This window comes from Gopherus evgoodei, chromosome 9 (genome assembly GCF_007399415.2).
Source record: "Gopherus evgoodei ecotype Sinaloan lineage chromosome 9, rGopEvg1_v1.p, whole genome shotgun sequence".
Taxonomy (NCBI): domain Eukaryota; kingdom Metazoa; phylum Chordata; order Testudines; family Testudinidae; genus Gopherus; species Gopherus evgoodei.
Window position 1 is genome coordinate 80,236,229 of NC_044330.1, and position 15,724 is coordinate 80,251,952.

The following is a 15,724-nucleotide window of genomic DNA, read 5'->3' on the forward strand; positions in this document are numbered from 1 at the left end:
GCGAAGGGCGCAGCCCGCCCACCCCAGGCTGGGGAGTAGGCAGACTGCTCCCGCTGCCTTCCGTCTGTGCCCCGCCCCTTCCCTATGCCTCGCACTCCGATCCCGAGCTGGGCGGGGCTGTTTCCTGAGGCAGGCGACCCCCTCCCCCTCCCCCTCCAGCCCCCGCAGCAGCGCGGCTGTTCCCTGTACTAGCCTCCCCTCCCGCCTGAGGCGGGCTGTTCCCTGAACCAGATGCTCCCCCTGGCGGGAGGGGCGGGGGCAAGGACTGTCCCGGCCGGCGCTGATCTTAGGCTCCCATTGGCCGCTGTCTGCGCTGACGTCACGATCATGATGAGAATTAATGATCGGAGGCGCTGATTTCATTGTGTGACGCCGGGACCGACCCAGCCGAAACCGGCTGAATCCGGAGCCCCCCGGACCAACTCTGCCCGCCCCGCAGAGCACGGTAAGTCCGGCACTGTCCGCGGGGGGCGGGGTACGTGTGTGAGCCCCCACAGAGGGAGGGGAAGCGCCGAAGCGCTCAGCCTGAGCAAGCAGGGCAGCCAGCCCTGGCTAGCGCTAGGGAAGATGCCCCTTGGCTGTGGGCCTAAATGTGGGGGAGGGCGGCCGCTTGGGCTGGTGCTCGTAGAGCAAACTCAGGCACGCATGCGCACTACGGCTCGGTTCTGCTGCGGCAGACGCTGACTAGCCCCATCCGCCGTTGTGAAGAAAGTACGCATGCGTACGACCGATATATTCTCGTATGGGCTGACAGTTGCGCATGCTCTGAGGTTGTCTAGCCCTGCTGTACTGACTGCGCATGCGTGTTCACAGTCAGTTGAGTGATTTCTCACTTTAAGCGGCCGGAGTGCGAGGCGCTGATTGCAGGTTCGCGCACGCGCACGCTAGTGCGTCCTAGTAGTTGGGCAATGGGCGTTTGCACAGAGAAGGCGTCTTTAAGCCTTGGAAATCTTGCGCATGCGCAGTGAGGGCCACTTGAGTTGCCATATATTGGGCTCGTAGGACTCACTGACGCTGTTTTCTAGCTGCAATCGTCTAGGGTCAGGGCAGGGTTGGGATTGGGGGTGTTCGTCCTGCCTGCATCCACCTCCCTGGCTTGGCTGTATAAATATGAGAGGTTTCAGAGTACCAGCCGTGTTAGTCTGTATTCGAAAAAAGAACAGACCTACATGTGGCACCTTAGAGCCAAACAAATTTATTATGAGCTTTCGTGAGATACAGCTCGCTTCTTTGGATGCATAGATTGGAACACACAGACAGGAGATATTTATACATACAGAGAGCACGAAAAGATGGAAGTATGCATACCAACAGGAAGAGTCTAATCAATTGAGATGAGCTATCATCAGCAGGAGAAAAAAAACTTTTGAAGTGATAATTAAGATAACCCATAGAAGGTGTGAGGAGAACTTAACATAGGGAAATAGATTCAATATGTGTAATGACCCAGCCATTCCCAGTATCTGTTTAAGCCTGAGGAATTGGATCTAATTTGCATATTAATTTGAGTTCAGCAGTCTCTCTTTGGAGTCTGTTTTTGAAGTTTTTTTTGTTGCAAAATTGCCATCTTCATGTCTGTCACTGAGTGGTTAGAAAGGTTGAAGTGTTCTCCCACTGGTTTTTGAATGTTATGATTCCTGATGTCAGATTTATGTCCATTTATTCTGCATAGAGACTCTGGTTTGGCCAATGTACATGGCAGAGGGGCATTGCTGGCACATGATGGCATATATCACGTTGGTAGATGTGCAGGTGAACAAGCGCTTGATGGCGTGGGTGATGTGATTAGGTCCTATGATGGTGTCACTTGAATAGATATGTGGACAGAGCTGGCATCGGGCTTTGTTGCAAGGATAGGTTCCTGGGTTAGTGTTTATGTTGTATGGTGTGCGGTTGCTGGTGAGTATTTGCTTCAGCTTGGGAGGCTGTCTATAAGCGAGGACTGGCCTGTCTCCCAAGATCTGTAAGAGTGAGGGATCACCTTTAAGGATAGGTTGTAGATCTTTGATGATGCGCTAGAGAGGTTTTAGTTGGGGGCTGTAGGTGATGGCTAGTGGCGTTCTGTTATTTTCTTTGTTGGGCCTGTCCTGTAGTAGGTGGCTTCTGGGTACTCTTCTGGCTCTGTCAGTCTGTTTTTTCACTTCAGCAGGTGGGTATTGTAGTTTTGAGAATGCTTGATAGAGATCTTGTAGGTGTTTGTCTGAGGTATTGGAACAATTGTGGTTGTATCTTAGAGCTTGGCTGTAGACAATGGATCGTGTGGTGTGTCTTGGATGGAAGCTGGAGGCATGTAGGTAAGTATAGCGGTCAGTGGGTTTCCAGTATAGGGTGGTGTTTATGTGACCATCGCTTATTAGCAGAGTAGTGTCCAGGAAATGGACCGCTTGTGTGGATTGGTCTAGGCTGAGGTGCCAGCCTGGAAATCCTGGATGCCCCATCATCTCAAGCATTGGCACCTTAACAGTAGGATTGTCTGGCTATGTGGACTCTCTCCTCAGGCCCTATGCTACCAGCACTTGCAGCTATCTTCGAGACACCACTGACTTCCTGAGGAAACTACAATCCATCGGTGATCTTCCAGAAAACACCATCCTGGCCACTATGGATGTGGAAGCCCTCTACACCAACATTCCACACAAACATGGACTACAAGCTGTCAGGAATAGTATCCCTGATAATATCACAGCTAACCTGGTGGCTGAAATTTGTGATTTTGTCCTCACCCACAACTATTTCACATTTGGGGACATATATACCTTCAAGTCAGCGGCACTCCTATGGCCCCACAGTATGCCAACCTCTTTATGGCTGATTTAGAACAACGCTTCCTCAGCTCTCGTTCCCTAACGCCCCTACTCTACTTGCGCTACATTGATGACATCTTCATCATCTGGACTCACGGAAAAGAAGCCCTCGAGGAATTCCACTGTGATTTTAACAATTTCCATCCTACCATCAACCTCAGTCTCTACGCAAAAGAAAAAATGGACACAAATCTGACATCAGGAATCATAACATTCAAAAGCCAGTGGGAGAACACTTCATTCAACCTCTCTAACTACTCAGTGACAGACTTGAAGGTGGCAATTTGCAACAAAAAAAACTTCAAGAACAGACTCCAAAGAGAGCTGCTGAACTTGAATTAATATGCAAATTAGATCCAATTAACTCAGGCTTAAACAGAGACTGGGAACGGTTGGGTCATTACACATATTGAATCTATTTCCCTATGTTAAGTTCTCCTCACACCTTCTATGGGTCATCTTAATTATCACTTCAAAAGTTTTTTTTCTCCTGCTGATGATAGCTCATCTCAATTGATTAGGCTCTTCCTGTTGGTATGCATACTTCCACCTTTTCATGTTCTCTGTATGTATAAATATCTCCTGTCTGTGTGTTCCATTCTATGCATCCGAAGAAGTGAGCTGTAGCTCATGAAAGCTCATGCTATAATAAATCTGTTAGTCTCTAAGGTGCCACAAGTACTCCTGTTCCTTTTGCTGTGTAAATAGTCACTGTTGGTAGTATGGCAGCCTAGGCAATGGCTGCTTTGTATAACAAGGCTGTGTACAAGCCCCCTGGGGCCATGCAGTGGGAATGATGGGGTGGCAAGAGAATAATTCAAAGCTCATTCTCCCTTATCTTGGGGTGGGAGGGGTTGTGGAGGGTGCTGTGTGCTCTCCTTGAGGTGTAAGAGAGCACCTGCAGAAGGCGGGGTGGTGGTGGAGAGATTAGGCAAATAACATTGCTCCAGTTGCTGCTGTTGTGACATTTTAGCCCTTAGGTATTTGCTGGTGAAGGGAAATGGTGGGTGGTCTGCAGGTCTTCCAGCCTGTGTTTTGAGGTGCTGATAGTGTGACCCTTGATTTAGGAGCATCAATATGCAATGGATAAAGAAAATCACTTCATGCTGCATCCTAGACGTCTGAGATATGTCACCCTGTTTAATAACGCCCTTGATACTGTAATGCGTTAAGAATATGCACAAGCTACATAAGGAATCGAGTGACCACATGGGGATTTATTACTGCATAACTATGTTTGTAAAATTCCCTGTGCAGATGAACTGTGAAACGTCTGAGTAATGTATTTGCGTCAGAAGGACTGCTCATGTGTAAAGTTATGGATATGTTCAAACTTTTGCAAGATGCAGGCCTAAAGAAATACCTGTTTTGTCAAGCATGGTTAACTTGAAAATGTTTTGATCAGATTTGCCATTAATTACCTATTTTTTTAACCAACACTTTGTTGCAGAAGCTGACTGTCAATCTTTATATTTTAGTGTTTCTAAACGAAGATCCTGTTTTGTGGCTCTTAGCAGTCAGCACGTTAGTGCAATAAACCTTTTAAGAGTCTATCTTCCCATATGCTCCTTTAAATTATTTACAAGTAGTTAATTCTGCAGATAGAGTAAACTAAGAACCAATTACTTTTTGCTTTTCTCATGAGTACAACCACTATTTTGAGTAGTGAGTAAAGTAAGAATGGCCATATTGGATCAGACCAATGATCCATCTAGCTCAGTATCCAGTCTTCCAACAGTGGCCAATACCAGGTGCTTCTGAAAGCATGAATAGAACAGGCAATCATCAAATGATCTATCCCCTATTATCCACTCCCAGCTTCTTGCAGTCAGAGGCTAGGGAGACTCAGAGTATGAGATTGCATCTCTGACCATCTTGGCTAATAGCTATTGAGGAACCTATCCTCCATGAACGTATCTATTTCTTTTGTGAACCCCATTATAGTTTTGGCCTTTACAACATACCCTGGCAACAAGTGCCATGGGTTGACTCTGGGTTGTGGGAAGAAATATTTCCTTTTGTTTGTTTTAGACTTCCTGCCTATTAATTTCACTGGGAGACCCTGATTCGTGTTATATAGTCACTTTCTCCACACCATTCATGATTGACTTGAATTTATCATGTAGGCCCTGATCCTGCTAAGATTTAAGCATGTACATAGCTTGGATACGCCTGCTGGACATAATGGGACTACTCATGCTTAAACTTAAGCATTTGCCTAAGTGTCTGCAGGATACTTCTTACTACAGTATTTTTTTTGCATTTCTCTCAGATTGGAAATGAAAACAGGCTAGCCTACCATGAGAACTTTCTGACTTCTGATAGTATTATTCAAAACAGCTTTCATGGAAAAAAATTCTATTGGTACCTCCGTTTAGTAAATTGTCTCTTAGAACTTTTTATAAAACCTAAATTTTAGGCAGACCTTTTCTGATCATGACCTTTTAAAATAACATACACCTTTGGAGCAATTGTAGTTAATTGTTCCTTGCTTGTTTGGAGTATCGCAGTTTTATGAAGTAGGCAATGATGGTGCAAACTTATGCACAAGCCTAACTTCAAACAGTTGACTAATCGAGTTGATATCATTAGAACTTTCATGAGTAAAGTTAAGCACATGCATAAGTGTTAGCAGGACTGGGGCCAACTCGAATTGGATCCACACATAGAAACATTGCTCAGCTTTGATAAAGGAATGAGTTCTAAAAGTTAAAATGCTGGTAGTTCAGTGGCAGTAGTCTATTACACAGTGAATACTTTTTGGTAGTGAAAAAGAAAGAATGTTTCTATACTCCTAGTTAATACGCAGTAAAAGCTGTTTTATCTGGCATGTTGGGGGAATGGCGGGTGCCGGTAAGTGAAAAATGTCAGTTAACTAAGAGAGGGAGGGAGTTTGGGTGTGGAGCTGGCAGGCAGATCTGGAAACAGTGTCTCCATACCAATGGGAGCTGCAGAACTGGCGCTTGGAGCAGGGGCAGCATGAGGGGCCCCCTGGCTGCCCCTGCTTCCGCGAGCTGCACTGAGCTGCTGCATGTGCGGAGCAAGGCAAGCCTGGCTGGAGCACCGGAGCAGGGAAAGCTCCCAACCCCACTCTCCAGCCGGAGCTTGAGGGCCATATTAAAAGGTACGACGGGCTGGATGTGGCCCACGGGCCATAGTTTGCCCACCCTTGGCCTAGGAGCAGCCAGGACAGGTCGTTGCTTGTGGGGAGCCACCCAAGGTGAGCATCTCCCTTATCTGGCACCCTGCACTCCCCCCTGCACCCCAACCTGCTTCCCCAAGTCCCCTCCCACACCTAAACTCCCTCCCAGAACCTGTGTCCTGCACCTCCTTCTTTGCCCCAACTTCCTGCTGGTCAACTGGGCTATCAATTGGAATTTCAATGAAGATCAGAAATGCCAATTTAAAGAGTTTTTTCCAGTTGTTGAAGTGCCAGATCAAACAGCTTTTACTGTAGTTAAAAGCAACAGTATCAAATCAATTAGAATACCACGTTAGTTTCTAGTTATTTGGAGTTCTGACTATTATAGATAACTGCTGCCCCTCCTTTATGTAACTCACAGAATATATAATATTCAGGTTCTATTGAATGTTATTGTAAGTTTGCTCCCTTGTATGCTTGCATACAGACTGTGTCCTGCATTTTTTTTAAATTGATTTTATGGCAAATGTAGAACAGAAAACTTTTGAACTGTTGACTGGGAATTGAAAGGGAAGCAAATTAATATAATTTTAAAATGCAGGGCTCTAATTCTGTGGCTGATACTAAGCATCTGTACTGGCAATTTATTTTGTCTGTGTACGTATCTTTTAAATATGGTTTACTGATTGCAATTGTCTCATTTAGGGTTTTTTTTGTATCAGACTCTTTGGAGATTAGTATCACTTCTGGAAATCTGCTTTGTCAAAAATAGAGCATAACGAGTGACATATCTACTGTATCTGCTTTGTATATCCAGACTATAATAAATATGAGGGAATATTTACAGGCCAATATAGCATGTGAAAAGATAAATTATAATAAAAAGAGAGAAATTCTGTGGGATTAAAGTTAACCTGTTAAAATGTATGGAGTAGAAATGGCAGGGAGTGAGTACTGTACTTCAAGCCCTGATGTTTCCATTACGTCCATTAATGGTAACACTCTCTTTTCTTGACTATACACATGAACTTAATCTGTGTTTTCTTTTTAAATTACAGTTTCTTTGTTTAAGACTATAGAGGCTCCATAGTTAAGGTTGTGTTGAGTTTTGCACTGAAGTGTATAGACTTTTTTAAATATAATTATGAGAAATCAATCTGAGTGCTGGACTATTTGAAGAAGGACGAACTTTAATTTTCTATGAAAGCAGCAGAGTCCTGTGGCACCTTATAGACTAACAGCCGTATTGGAGTAAGGGAGAAGCGGTGGATGTGATATACCTAGACTTTAGTAAGGCATTTGATACAGTTTCGCATGATATTCTTATAGATAAGCTAGGAAAGTACAATTTAGATGGGGCTACTATAAGGTGGGTGCATAACTGGCTGGATAACCGTACTCAGAGAGTAGTTGTTAATGGCTCCCAATCCTGCTGGAAAGGTATAACAAGTGGGGTTCCGCAGGGGTCTGTTTTGGGACCGGTTCTGTTCAATATCTTCATCAACGATTTAGATGTTGGCATAGAAAGTACGCTTATTAAGTTTGCGGACGATACCAAACTGGGAGGGATTGCAACTGCTCTGGAGGACAGGGTCAAAATTCAAAATGATCTGGACAAATTGGAGAAATGGTCTGAGGTAAACAGGATGAAGTTCAATAAAGATAAATGCAAAGTGCTCCACTTAGGAAGGAACAATCAGTTTCACACATACAGAATGGGAAGAGACTGTCTAGGAAGGAGTATGGCAGAAAGAGATCTAGGGGTCATAGTGGACCACAAGCTTAATATGAGTGAACAGTGTGATACTGTTGCAAAAAAAGCAAACGTGATTCTGGGATGCATTAACAGGTGTGTTGTAAACAAGACACGAGAAGTCATTCTTCCGCTTTACTCTGCGCTGGTTAGGCCTCAACTGGAGTATTGTGTCCAGTTCTGGGCACCGCATTTCAAGAAAGATCTGGAGAAATTGGAGCGGGTCCAGAGAAGAGCAACAAGAATGATTAAAGGTCTTGAGAACATGACCTATGAAGGAAGGCTGAAGGAATTGGGTTTATTTAGTTTGGAAAAGAGAAGACTGAGAGGGGACCTGATATCAGTTTTCAGGTATCTAAAAGGGTGTCATCAGGAGGAGGGAGAAAACTTGTTCACCTTAGCCTCCAATGATAGAACAAGAAGCAATGGGCTTAAACTGCAGCAAGGGAGATTTAGGTTGGACATTAGGAAAAAGTTCCTAACTGTCAGGGTAGTTAAACACTGGAGTAGATTGCCTAGGGAAGTTGTGGAATCTCCATCGCTGGAGATATTTAAGAGTAGGTTAGATAAATGTCTATTAGGGATGGTCTAGACAGTATTTGGTCCTGCCATGAGGGCAGGGGACTGGACTCGATGACCTCTCGAGGTCCCTTCCAGTCCTAGAGTCTATGAGTCTATGAGCTTTTGTGGGTGAATACCCACTTCGTATTCACCCACGAAAGCTCATGCTTCAATACGTCTGTTAGTCTATAAGGTGCCACAGGACTCTTTGCTGCTTTTACAGATCCAAACTAACATGGCTATCCCTTTAATTTTCTAGGCATTTTTTTCAAACTCTGATCTTTCTCTCTGTGTGTGTGTGTGTGTGTGTGTGTGTGTGTGTGTGTGTGTGAAGTCAGAAACTTGAAATTACACACAAGGCTTCATAGTTGAAGAAATGAATTCTCTTTCAATTCTGGGGGTTTGGGGGAGGGACGGACCTTAAAATACAAACAGTCATTTGACTGTTTTGTAGTAACTGATGTATCTTTTGCCATTGAGCACTGAATCTTCATGGAGGACTCCCATTTTCTATTGTCTTTTCGATGGCCCTCCTGCTGTGGTTTTCTCCTGAGACACCAAGATACACACCTTTTTTGTTCCTAATTATATGTCTCTAGGTTCCACCCAGTCTCCCTTATACAAAATACAAGCACCTTCCACAAAGGGAGCCCTAGTCCTATATACCAAATAAGATTGTCAAGGCTTTGTCTATGCTAACACTTTTGTCGGTAAAACTTTTGTTGGTCAGCGGTGTGAAAAAACCACACCTTTGACTGACATAAGTGTCACTGGCAAAAGTGCTGCTGTGAACAGCACTGTGTCAGCAGAAGAGGCTCTCCTCGTGACATAGCTAATGCTGCTTGTTGGGGGTGGTTTGATTATGCTGGCAGGAGAGCTCACTCCTGCTGTCAAGGAGTGGCCACATCTTAGACCTTACAGCAGTACAGGTGTAGCGGTACAGCAGGGCCACTATAAGGTCCATAGTATAGACATAGCCTAAAAGTGGAGGGAATGGTGGTACCTCAAGCAAGTCATAGGAGATTCACTCCATTAGGAACTTAGCTCCTGTTGGATGGTATGTGCTTTGTTTCTCAGGGCAGTTTACGTGCATCTCTTTTCCCCACCCCGCCACTCCCACCTGTCCTAGCGCCTGCTACAAATAGGGCACACTGACAGTTGGAGAAAGGGGGGGAGTTATAGCCAAAATGCTTGAGAAATGAAGTTTTAGCACTGCTGAAGAGGAAGCTTCTGCATGTAGAGAACCTACTGTGGTTCATGAAAGGTTGGGTACTGCTTGGGCAGACCTCATAAAAGCATTTAGATTTGACTCTTAATGTTCATAGTAGCAAAGAATCCTGTGGCACCTTATAGACTAACAGACATTTTGGAGCATGAGCTTTCGTGGGTGAATACCCACTTCGTCAGATGCATGTAGTGGAAATTTCCAGGGGCAGGTATATATGAGGCCCTGTTCTAGCAGTTGAGGTGTGAAAACCAAGGGAGGAGAAACTGGTTTTGTAGTTGGCAAGCCATTCACAGTCTTTGTTTAATCCTGAGCTGATGGTGTCAAATTTGCAGATGAACTCAGCAGTTTCTCTTTGAAGTCTGGTCCTGAAGTTTTTTTGCTGCAGGATGGCCACCTTAAGGTCTGCTATAGTGTGGCCAGGGAGGTTGAAGTGTTCTCCTACAGGTTTTTGTATATTGCCGTTCCTAACATCTGATTTGTGTCCATTTATCCTTTTCTGTAGAGACTGTCCAGTTTGGCTGATGTACATAGCAGAGGGGCATTGCTGGCATATGATGGCATATATTACATTGGTGGACATGGTGTATATTACACTGGTGAACCATCCCTGGTTCATTCACCTGCACGTCTACCAATGTAATATATGCCATCATATGCCAGTAGATTAACTTCTCTCTGTAGACTGTGTTTTCTGAGTTTATTACATTTAGAAAAAGCCTCTCTAAATGAAGCAAAGGGAGTAGTGGGGCTGGTCATCCAGGCTCAGATAAGTGAGCAGCAGGGGTTCTGAACTAGTAGGGAGACCCGCTACCTAGCTTATATTGACTGTTTAGGTCAATCAGCTTTTGTCAAACATGGGAAAAGCAAATACAGATACAAATGAGTATGTAAGCATTGACATGTTAGACATAAAACTGAGTTCTAAATTACACGCTTATAATACAATGTTAAAACAGACTATAAATGGTGTAAAATATAATTACGTATTTATCAATTGTGCTTCGATACCATAACATTTAGCAAACATCACACTTAGTGAAAACGGTCTTATCTTACTAGCAAGATAGGCAAATGGTGCAACTGTTCTAATTATTTCCTCATTATCGTTATCCTCTTCAAGAAAAAATAACCAATGCAATCTCAACTCTCACGTCTTGTCACCTAAACATAATACCCAAATTCACAGCCTCTTCTGCTCTGAAGAAACTCCCTTTCAATTCCGACTACCAACAATACAGACATCCAGTTCTTCAGGTGCACACTTCAGTAACATTGTTATTTTAATCTTGCTGAAGTCAAAAGTCCATGTTTCTAACTTAAAAGCCTGAGATCCAAGTTGAGGTGAAATTGTGAGGAATTGGATATGTGCTTTGTGGGAGGCTGTAATAGGAAATGGAGTGGATTTAAACTCAGGAGTCTGTATTTGAGGCTGAGCTGGGTGTTTATGTTGTCTTAACTGCTGACCTTTTTTTAAAAATGATTTGTATACACATGGATTTGTATACACATTTCCCCCTGCTTATCAGTGGATTTCCTGAATAAGAAGGTTAGAGGCTAAATAATAATCCCTCAGACTTTTATGTATCTGTAGCAATTATCTAGGTAATACAAGCTGATTATGTTTCTCAAAAGAAAATAAGTGAAATATAGACCTTCGAGAAACCATAAAGATCTTAGAAATTTTTTTCCATTTAAAGGGTTATTTTTCATGAACATAGTTGTGGGAGTTATGGTAATGGTATTCTGAAATTTTAAAGTTTTCTCCTGGAGAACTCTGTTACAGTGAATTGAAGTTTTCTTCATTGTGAAATAGTGAGGTAGTGCCTAGTCTAAATGATGCATTTTAGAAACAGGAAACAGTTAAATTTTGTGAGGTTTTGGTATCAGCAAATATATTTGATATCGATTTTTCAGTTTTGTTTTCTGACAGTACTTGGGAGACTCTTTATTTTAGTGCTCAGTTTTTAAGGGCAGTTATTGACTTCCAAATAAAACTGGATGTTTGTTTATGAAAAAATCCAAGATACTAAAATTGCACTTCTAATGAGCTGTCACTGTGTACAAGAACCTATGGATTTTTATATTGTTAAGTAACCAATGTTGGCTTATTTTACAGTAGCTGCTAGACTTGTACATATATGGTGTTTGTTTACTCAGCATTTATTAATTTAGCATAGACATTCTGTACATACTTATTTTTGTGGATTTTAGGGTTTTTTCCCCTCTCCATGTCAGTACTTTGAAACCCTCATTAGTCCAAATATGGGAAATTTGACTCACTGCAGCTCTTGTATTTTGCAGGATGACTTTCACTTGGTCTATTTAACTACGGAATTCAAAAGAAAATGCTTCTCATTTTTCTTAGTGCAGCTCCTGAAAGTTAATATAGTTCCCTGAGATTGATAACTTCTATAAAGTTTAACATTTTAAATAGGTACTTGAGGCACTAGCTATGAGTTACATAGCTATATTTCTGAAGTGTGAATTACTGGCAAAAATCCACTGTGAAAAGCACTAGGTGTAAACTGACTTCCAACTACACTTATTTTAATAACTGGAAAAGAAATATTGCTGATTGCACCTTGGATACTTTTAAAACCAGTATTAAAACAAAATGACAACTGGCGTATCTTGTATGACTGAATGGTCAGGGCTTTTTCTGTTAATGTCACAAATAGTGTCGCTTGTGGCCGAAAGGATCTCCAAACGGAAGAGTTAATTTTGCTTACTCTTCAGTTCCTAAATTGAGACTAGCAAGATGGATGCAACTTTTTTAAAAATTCTCTTCTAATGTCTTGTGACACAGTGTATTTTCTATCTTGCTATGAACATAGACTCCAAACTTTCCTCATTCCTGGGTTTTGCTTTATTTTTAACTCAAATAACAACCAATTATGAACCTCAGTTTAAGCTTTCTCTCCTGTTTTGGTCATTTCTAGGTTTTTCCTAAGACTTCCATCTCTGACCTTGTTTCATTTTTTCTCAGTCTTCTTGTATCATGGCTGAAACTAAAAAAATCCACTTGCTGGTATGACTTAGCGTTAACTACAAGCACTAATATTCAAGCACTAATATCAGAATGGCTCAACAAAGCAGCAGCCCTGTCACTATCCTGTTAATTTCCTTTGGGTTAAATAATTTTGAGAGACTTTTTTTGTGTTTTCATTGATCCGGTTTTCTTTCAGAGTTTTATCACTGAAAATTTCAGCTCAGAGTCAAGTGTAACACTGCTTGTGCAACAAACTAAATTGCAGGATAACCTAGAGAAAAGTCTTCACATCTGCAGCTGTCATTCACTACCCACATTAGATATATGTTGGACTAGAAAATGGACATGGGGAAGTACCCAGATAATACATAATTTAAGTTGTTGTGCTATTAGTTTAAAACATATATAAACTTAAATGTGTGTGTATATGTACATAAATAAAAACTAAAGGGATAAAATCACTGCTCTTTCGTTTCTAAGATTTCCTTTCAATTTAATATAATTTCTGAAAATTTAAATAAGTTTGGTTTCAGCTGAAATCTGTATTGTTATGTCACAATTTTTAATTTAGATAATACTCTGCTCTCTAAAGAACCTTATATGAAATGAGATTAAGCCTAAATTTGTTCTGCCTCTGGAAAGGGACAGTATTTAAAAGTTAGGACAGATTAATTAATTGGCAGAGCAGTGTGGATAAAGTGGATATTCTGTCTTTATTTCTGTCCCCATTGACTAGGAATATCATTTGATAGGTCTTTGAATTAATGGATTTGTCATCTTTTCATTTACTAAATTTCTACAGATACTAAAATTAAGGGAGAGAAATCAATACAGACCCATTTGTTGGTTCTTGCTCTTAACAAGTTTATTCAGTAAACCTTAGATGCAAATTGGTCTAGTGAACTAATGCTCATCTGTTCTCTTAGGGCTGGATCCTGCATTCCTTGGGAAGGCAAAACCTCCAAGTAAGTTAATGATTCAAAACATAACCCTGCTATATAGTTTGATTCCGAAATATCTGTAGGGTTATCTAATAGTCATCCTGGCAGGAAGTAGGCTCTGGTGAATGTGTTTAGATAGTAAACCTGCAAAGCCACTGTTGAAAGTAATATCAGGAGTAAGAATCCTACCCTTCTTGGAAAGCCTCTTGACTTACTCTGTTTGTTATGTCTGTTGATCATCAAGAACTGTTGCAGAGGGGGAACCTGATCATTTAGTGACTTTTTGTGGGGTTCTGTGCAAGGGTCTGCGTACTGCTTGTCCTGGCAGTGTTGGAGTGTAGTGTATAACTACCACATTTGTGCAGCACCATGTATGATATTTTATGCAAATTATTTAAATAGGCTAACTTACGTGTATGGAAGTTCACACAACTATTAAACACTATAAAAATTGTACAAGTTCAATGCAGGGGAGAGGCATGTACTTGAGAGCCTTGATGGATGAAGCTCTCTCTCAACAGAGCAACTGCAGCAGAAGCCGGGGCAAGCTTCTTACACACACCGGCTGCCAGTATATCCCAGCATAGATATGTTGGGAGAGGGACAATTCTTTTAAGAGTAACAGGTAGTTCCAACTCCATGGTCATTTTTGAGACTGAGGCAGGCTTCCTGAAAGGATGTTTCTTTTAGCACATTTTTACCCTTTGGGGGATTACATAGGCAGGGTCACCAACTCTGTACTCACAGTCAAAATCTCCCACATTGTTTGAAGAACAGCAAGAACAAACTCTATAATTAAATGCTCCATTCTGTTCCTTAGCGATATCTACCGTTATCTAAAATATACAGATACTAAAAAAAAAGAATAAAATAAATACTAGCCTAGATCTTAATTCACTTCTAAATGCAACATTTTGCAATATAAAATTACTTCAAAAACAATTTTAGGGTCCTCACATAAACTTGTATTTCTCCCTCCCCCTTCCCATATAGGCAATCATCAGGACTTGACCCCACAATATTCAGATCCACAGAGAGACTTCTTCTACAAGCTTTATAAGAGGAACTGCTAGGGCAAGCATGCTCTTATCGTTTAAGTGAACCAGCCCATAGAAGGAGACATAACATGCTTTGCCAGTTATACAACTGTTTGTGACGTTACTCCTGGGGGAATTCTGCAGCAATGCACGTGCGCAGAATTCATGTCCCTTACAGATTTCTTTGCTTCCCCACAGAAGAATGACTTTCTGACAGGGAAGCAAAGGGAAGCTACAAGAGCAGTCACGCACCACTCCCTAGCAGTGCAGGTACATCATTTCAGGCACCTGGAGCAGCCAGCAGAGAGGTAAATCACTGTGGGGCTGGGGACACCGAAGGCAGTGGCTCCTATCCTGAGCTGGGATCAGCTGCTAGTCCTGTCTGGGCTGGAGGTGGGAGAGGACAGGACTTCCTTTTCCCCTGCAAAGAGTGGCTGGGGTTGTGTCAGATTCACCTGCAGAAACCTTCCCCAGCTGTAGGAAGCTCAGTATCCTCCCCTGCTTCCTGCCCCCATCACTTGTCAACTGTGGAGGGAGGGGTCATTGTATGGCGAGCTGCTCCTCCATCCACCCAGCCCCTGTGCATCTGGATCTCTCATACCCAGACACCCCTTCTAAGCCTTACCCTGTACAACCAGAACCTCCCTAGTCCTCCATATCCAAACTCCACCCCACTGAACCTCAACCCCTGCACCTGGAACCCCCACAATGAGCCTCTGTGCATCCAGATCCCCCCCATACCTAGACCCCCCCCATTGAGCTGCCTGCACCCATATTGTCCCACAGAGAACCCTCTCACCCCACACCTGTATCCTCCACACTGAGCCCCTTCACACTGGATCCTGCCTGGATGAGCCTGCCTTCCCCACAGCTGGCACAGAGGGGCAGGGCCCCAGGGTGTTTCTGGGGCAGGTCTAGGCCTTGTGCTGTGTGAAGGTTGGGTGCAGCCTTGCCGCTGAGTCTGTGTCCTAGGGGTGGATGGAGACCTGCAGGGTGATTTTTCACCTTCATGCAGCCAGTGACCTGTGCTGCCCGCTGCCATGCTGGAGCCTCTGCATTTATTTATTGACAAATAAAACTTGCAGAATTTTTAATTTTTTGGTGCAGACTTTTTATTTTTTTGGCACAGAATGCCCTCAGGAGTATGACATACAGTGGCATGTTGAGTTATCAGGATTTGGCCTCTGGCTCTGTGATGAGAGTGGGCTCTAATTGTGGGAGTCAGCATCACCAAGTCTAACAGATCAGTTTGGTCATCTGTAGGAACTG

General features: G+C 42.8%; 1 protein-coding gene across 3 annotated transcripts in view; it reads left to right on the forward strand.

Moving 5' to 3' along the window:
- Nucleotides 1-296: 296 nt before the first annotated feature.
- The window catches only part of HDX (highly divergent homeobox), a 91,059-nt gene continuing 75,631 nt past the window's right edge, over nt 297-15,724 (forward strand). For 2 of the 3 annotated variants that reach the window (XM_030576150.1, XM_030576151.1), the window contains exon 1: nt 297-445. The gene's annotated coding sequence lies outside the window, so the exon portion shown is untranslated. Of the gene's footprint in view, nt 446-13,403; nt 13,443-15,724 lie in introns of all 3 variants that reach the window. The other variant, XM_030576149.1, reaches the window with a different exon arrangement.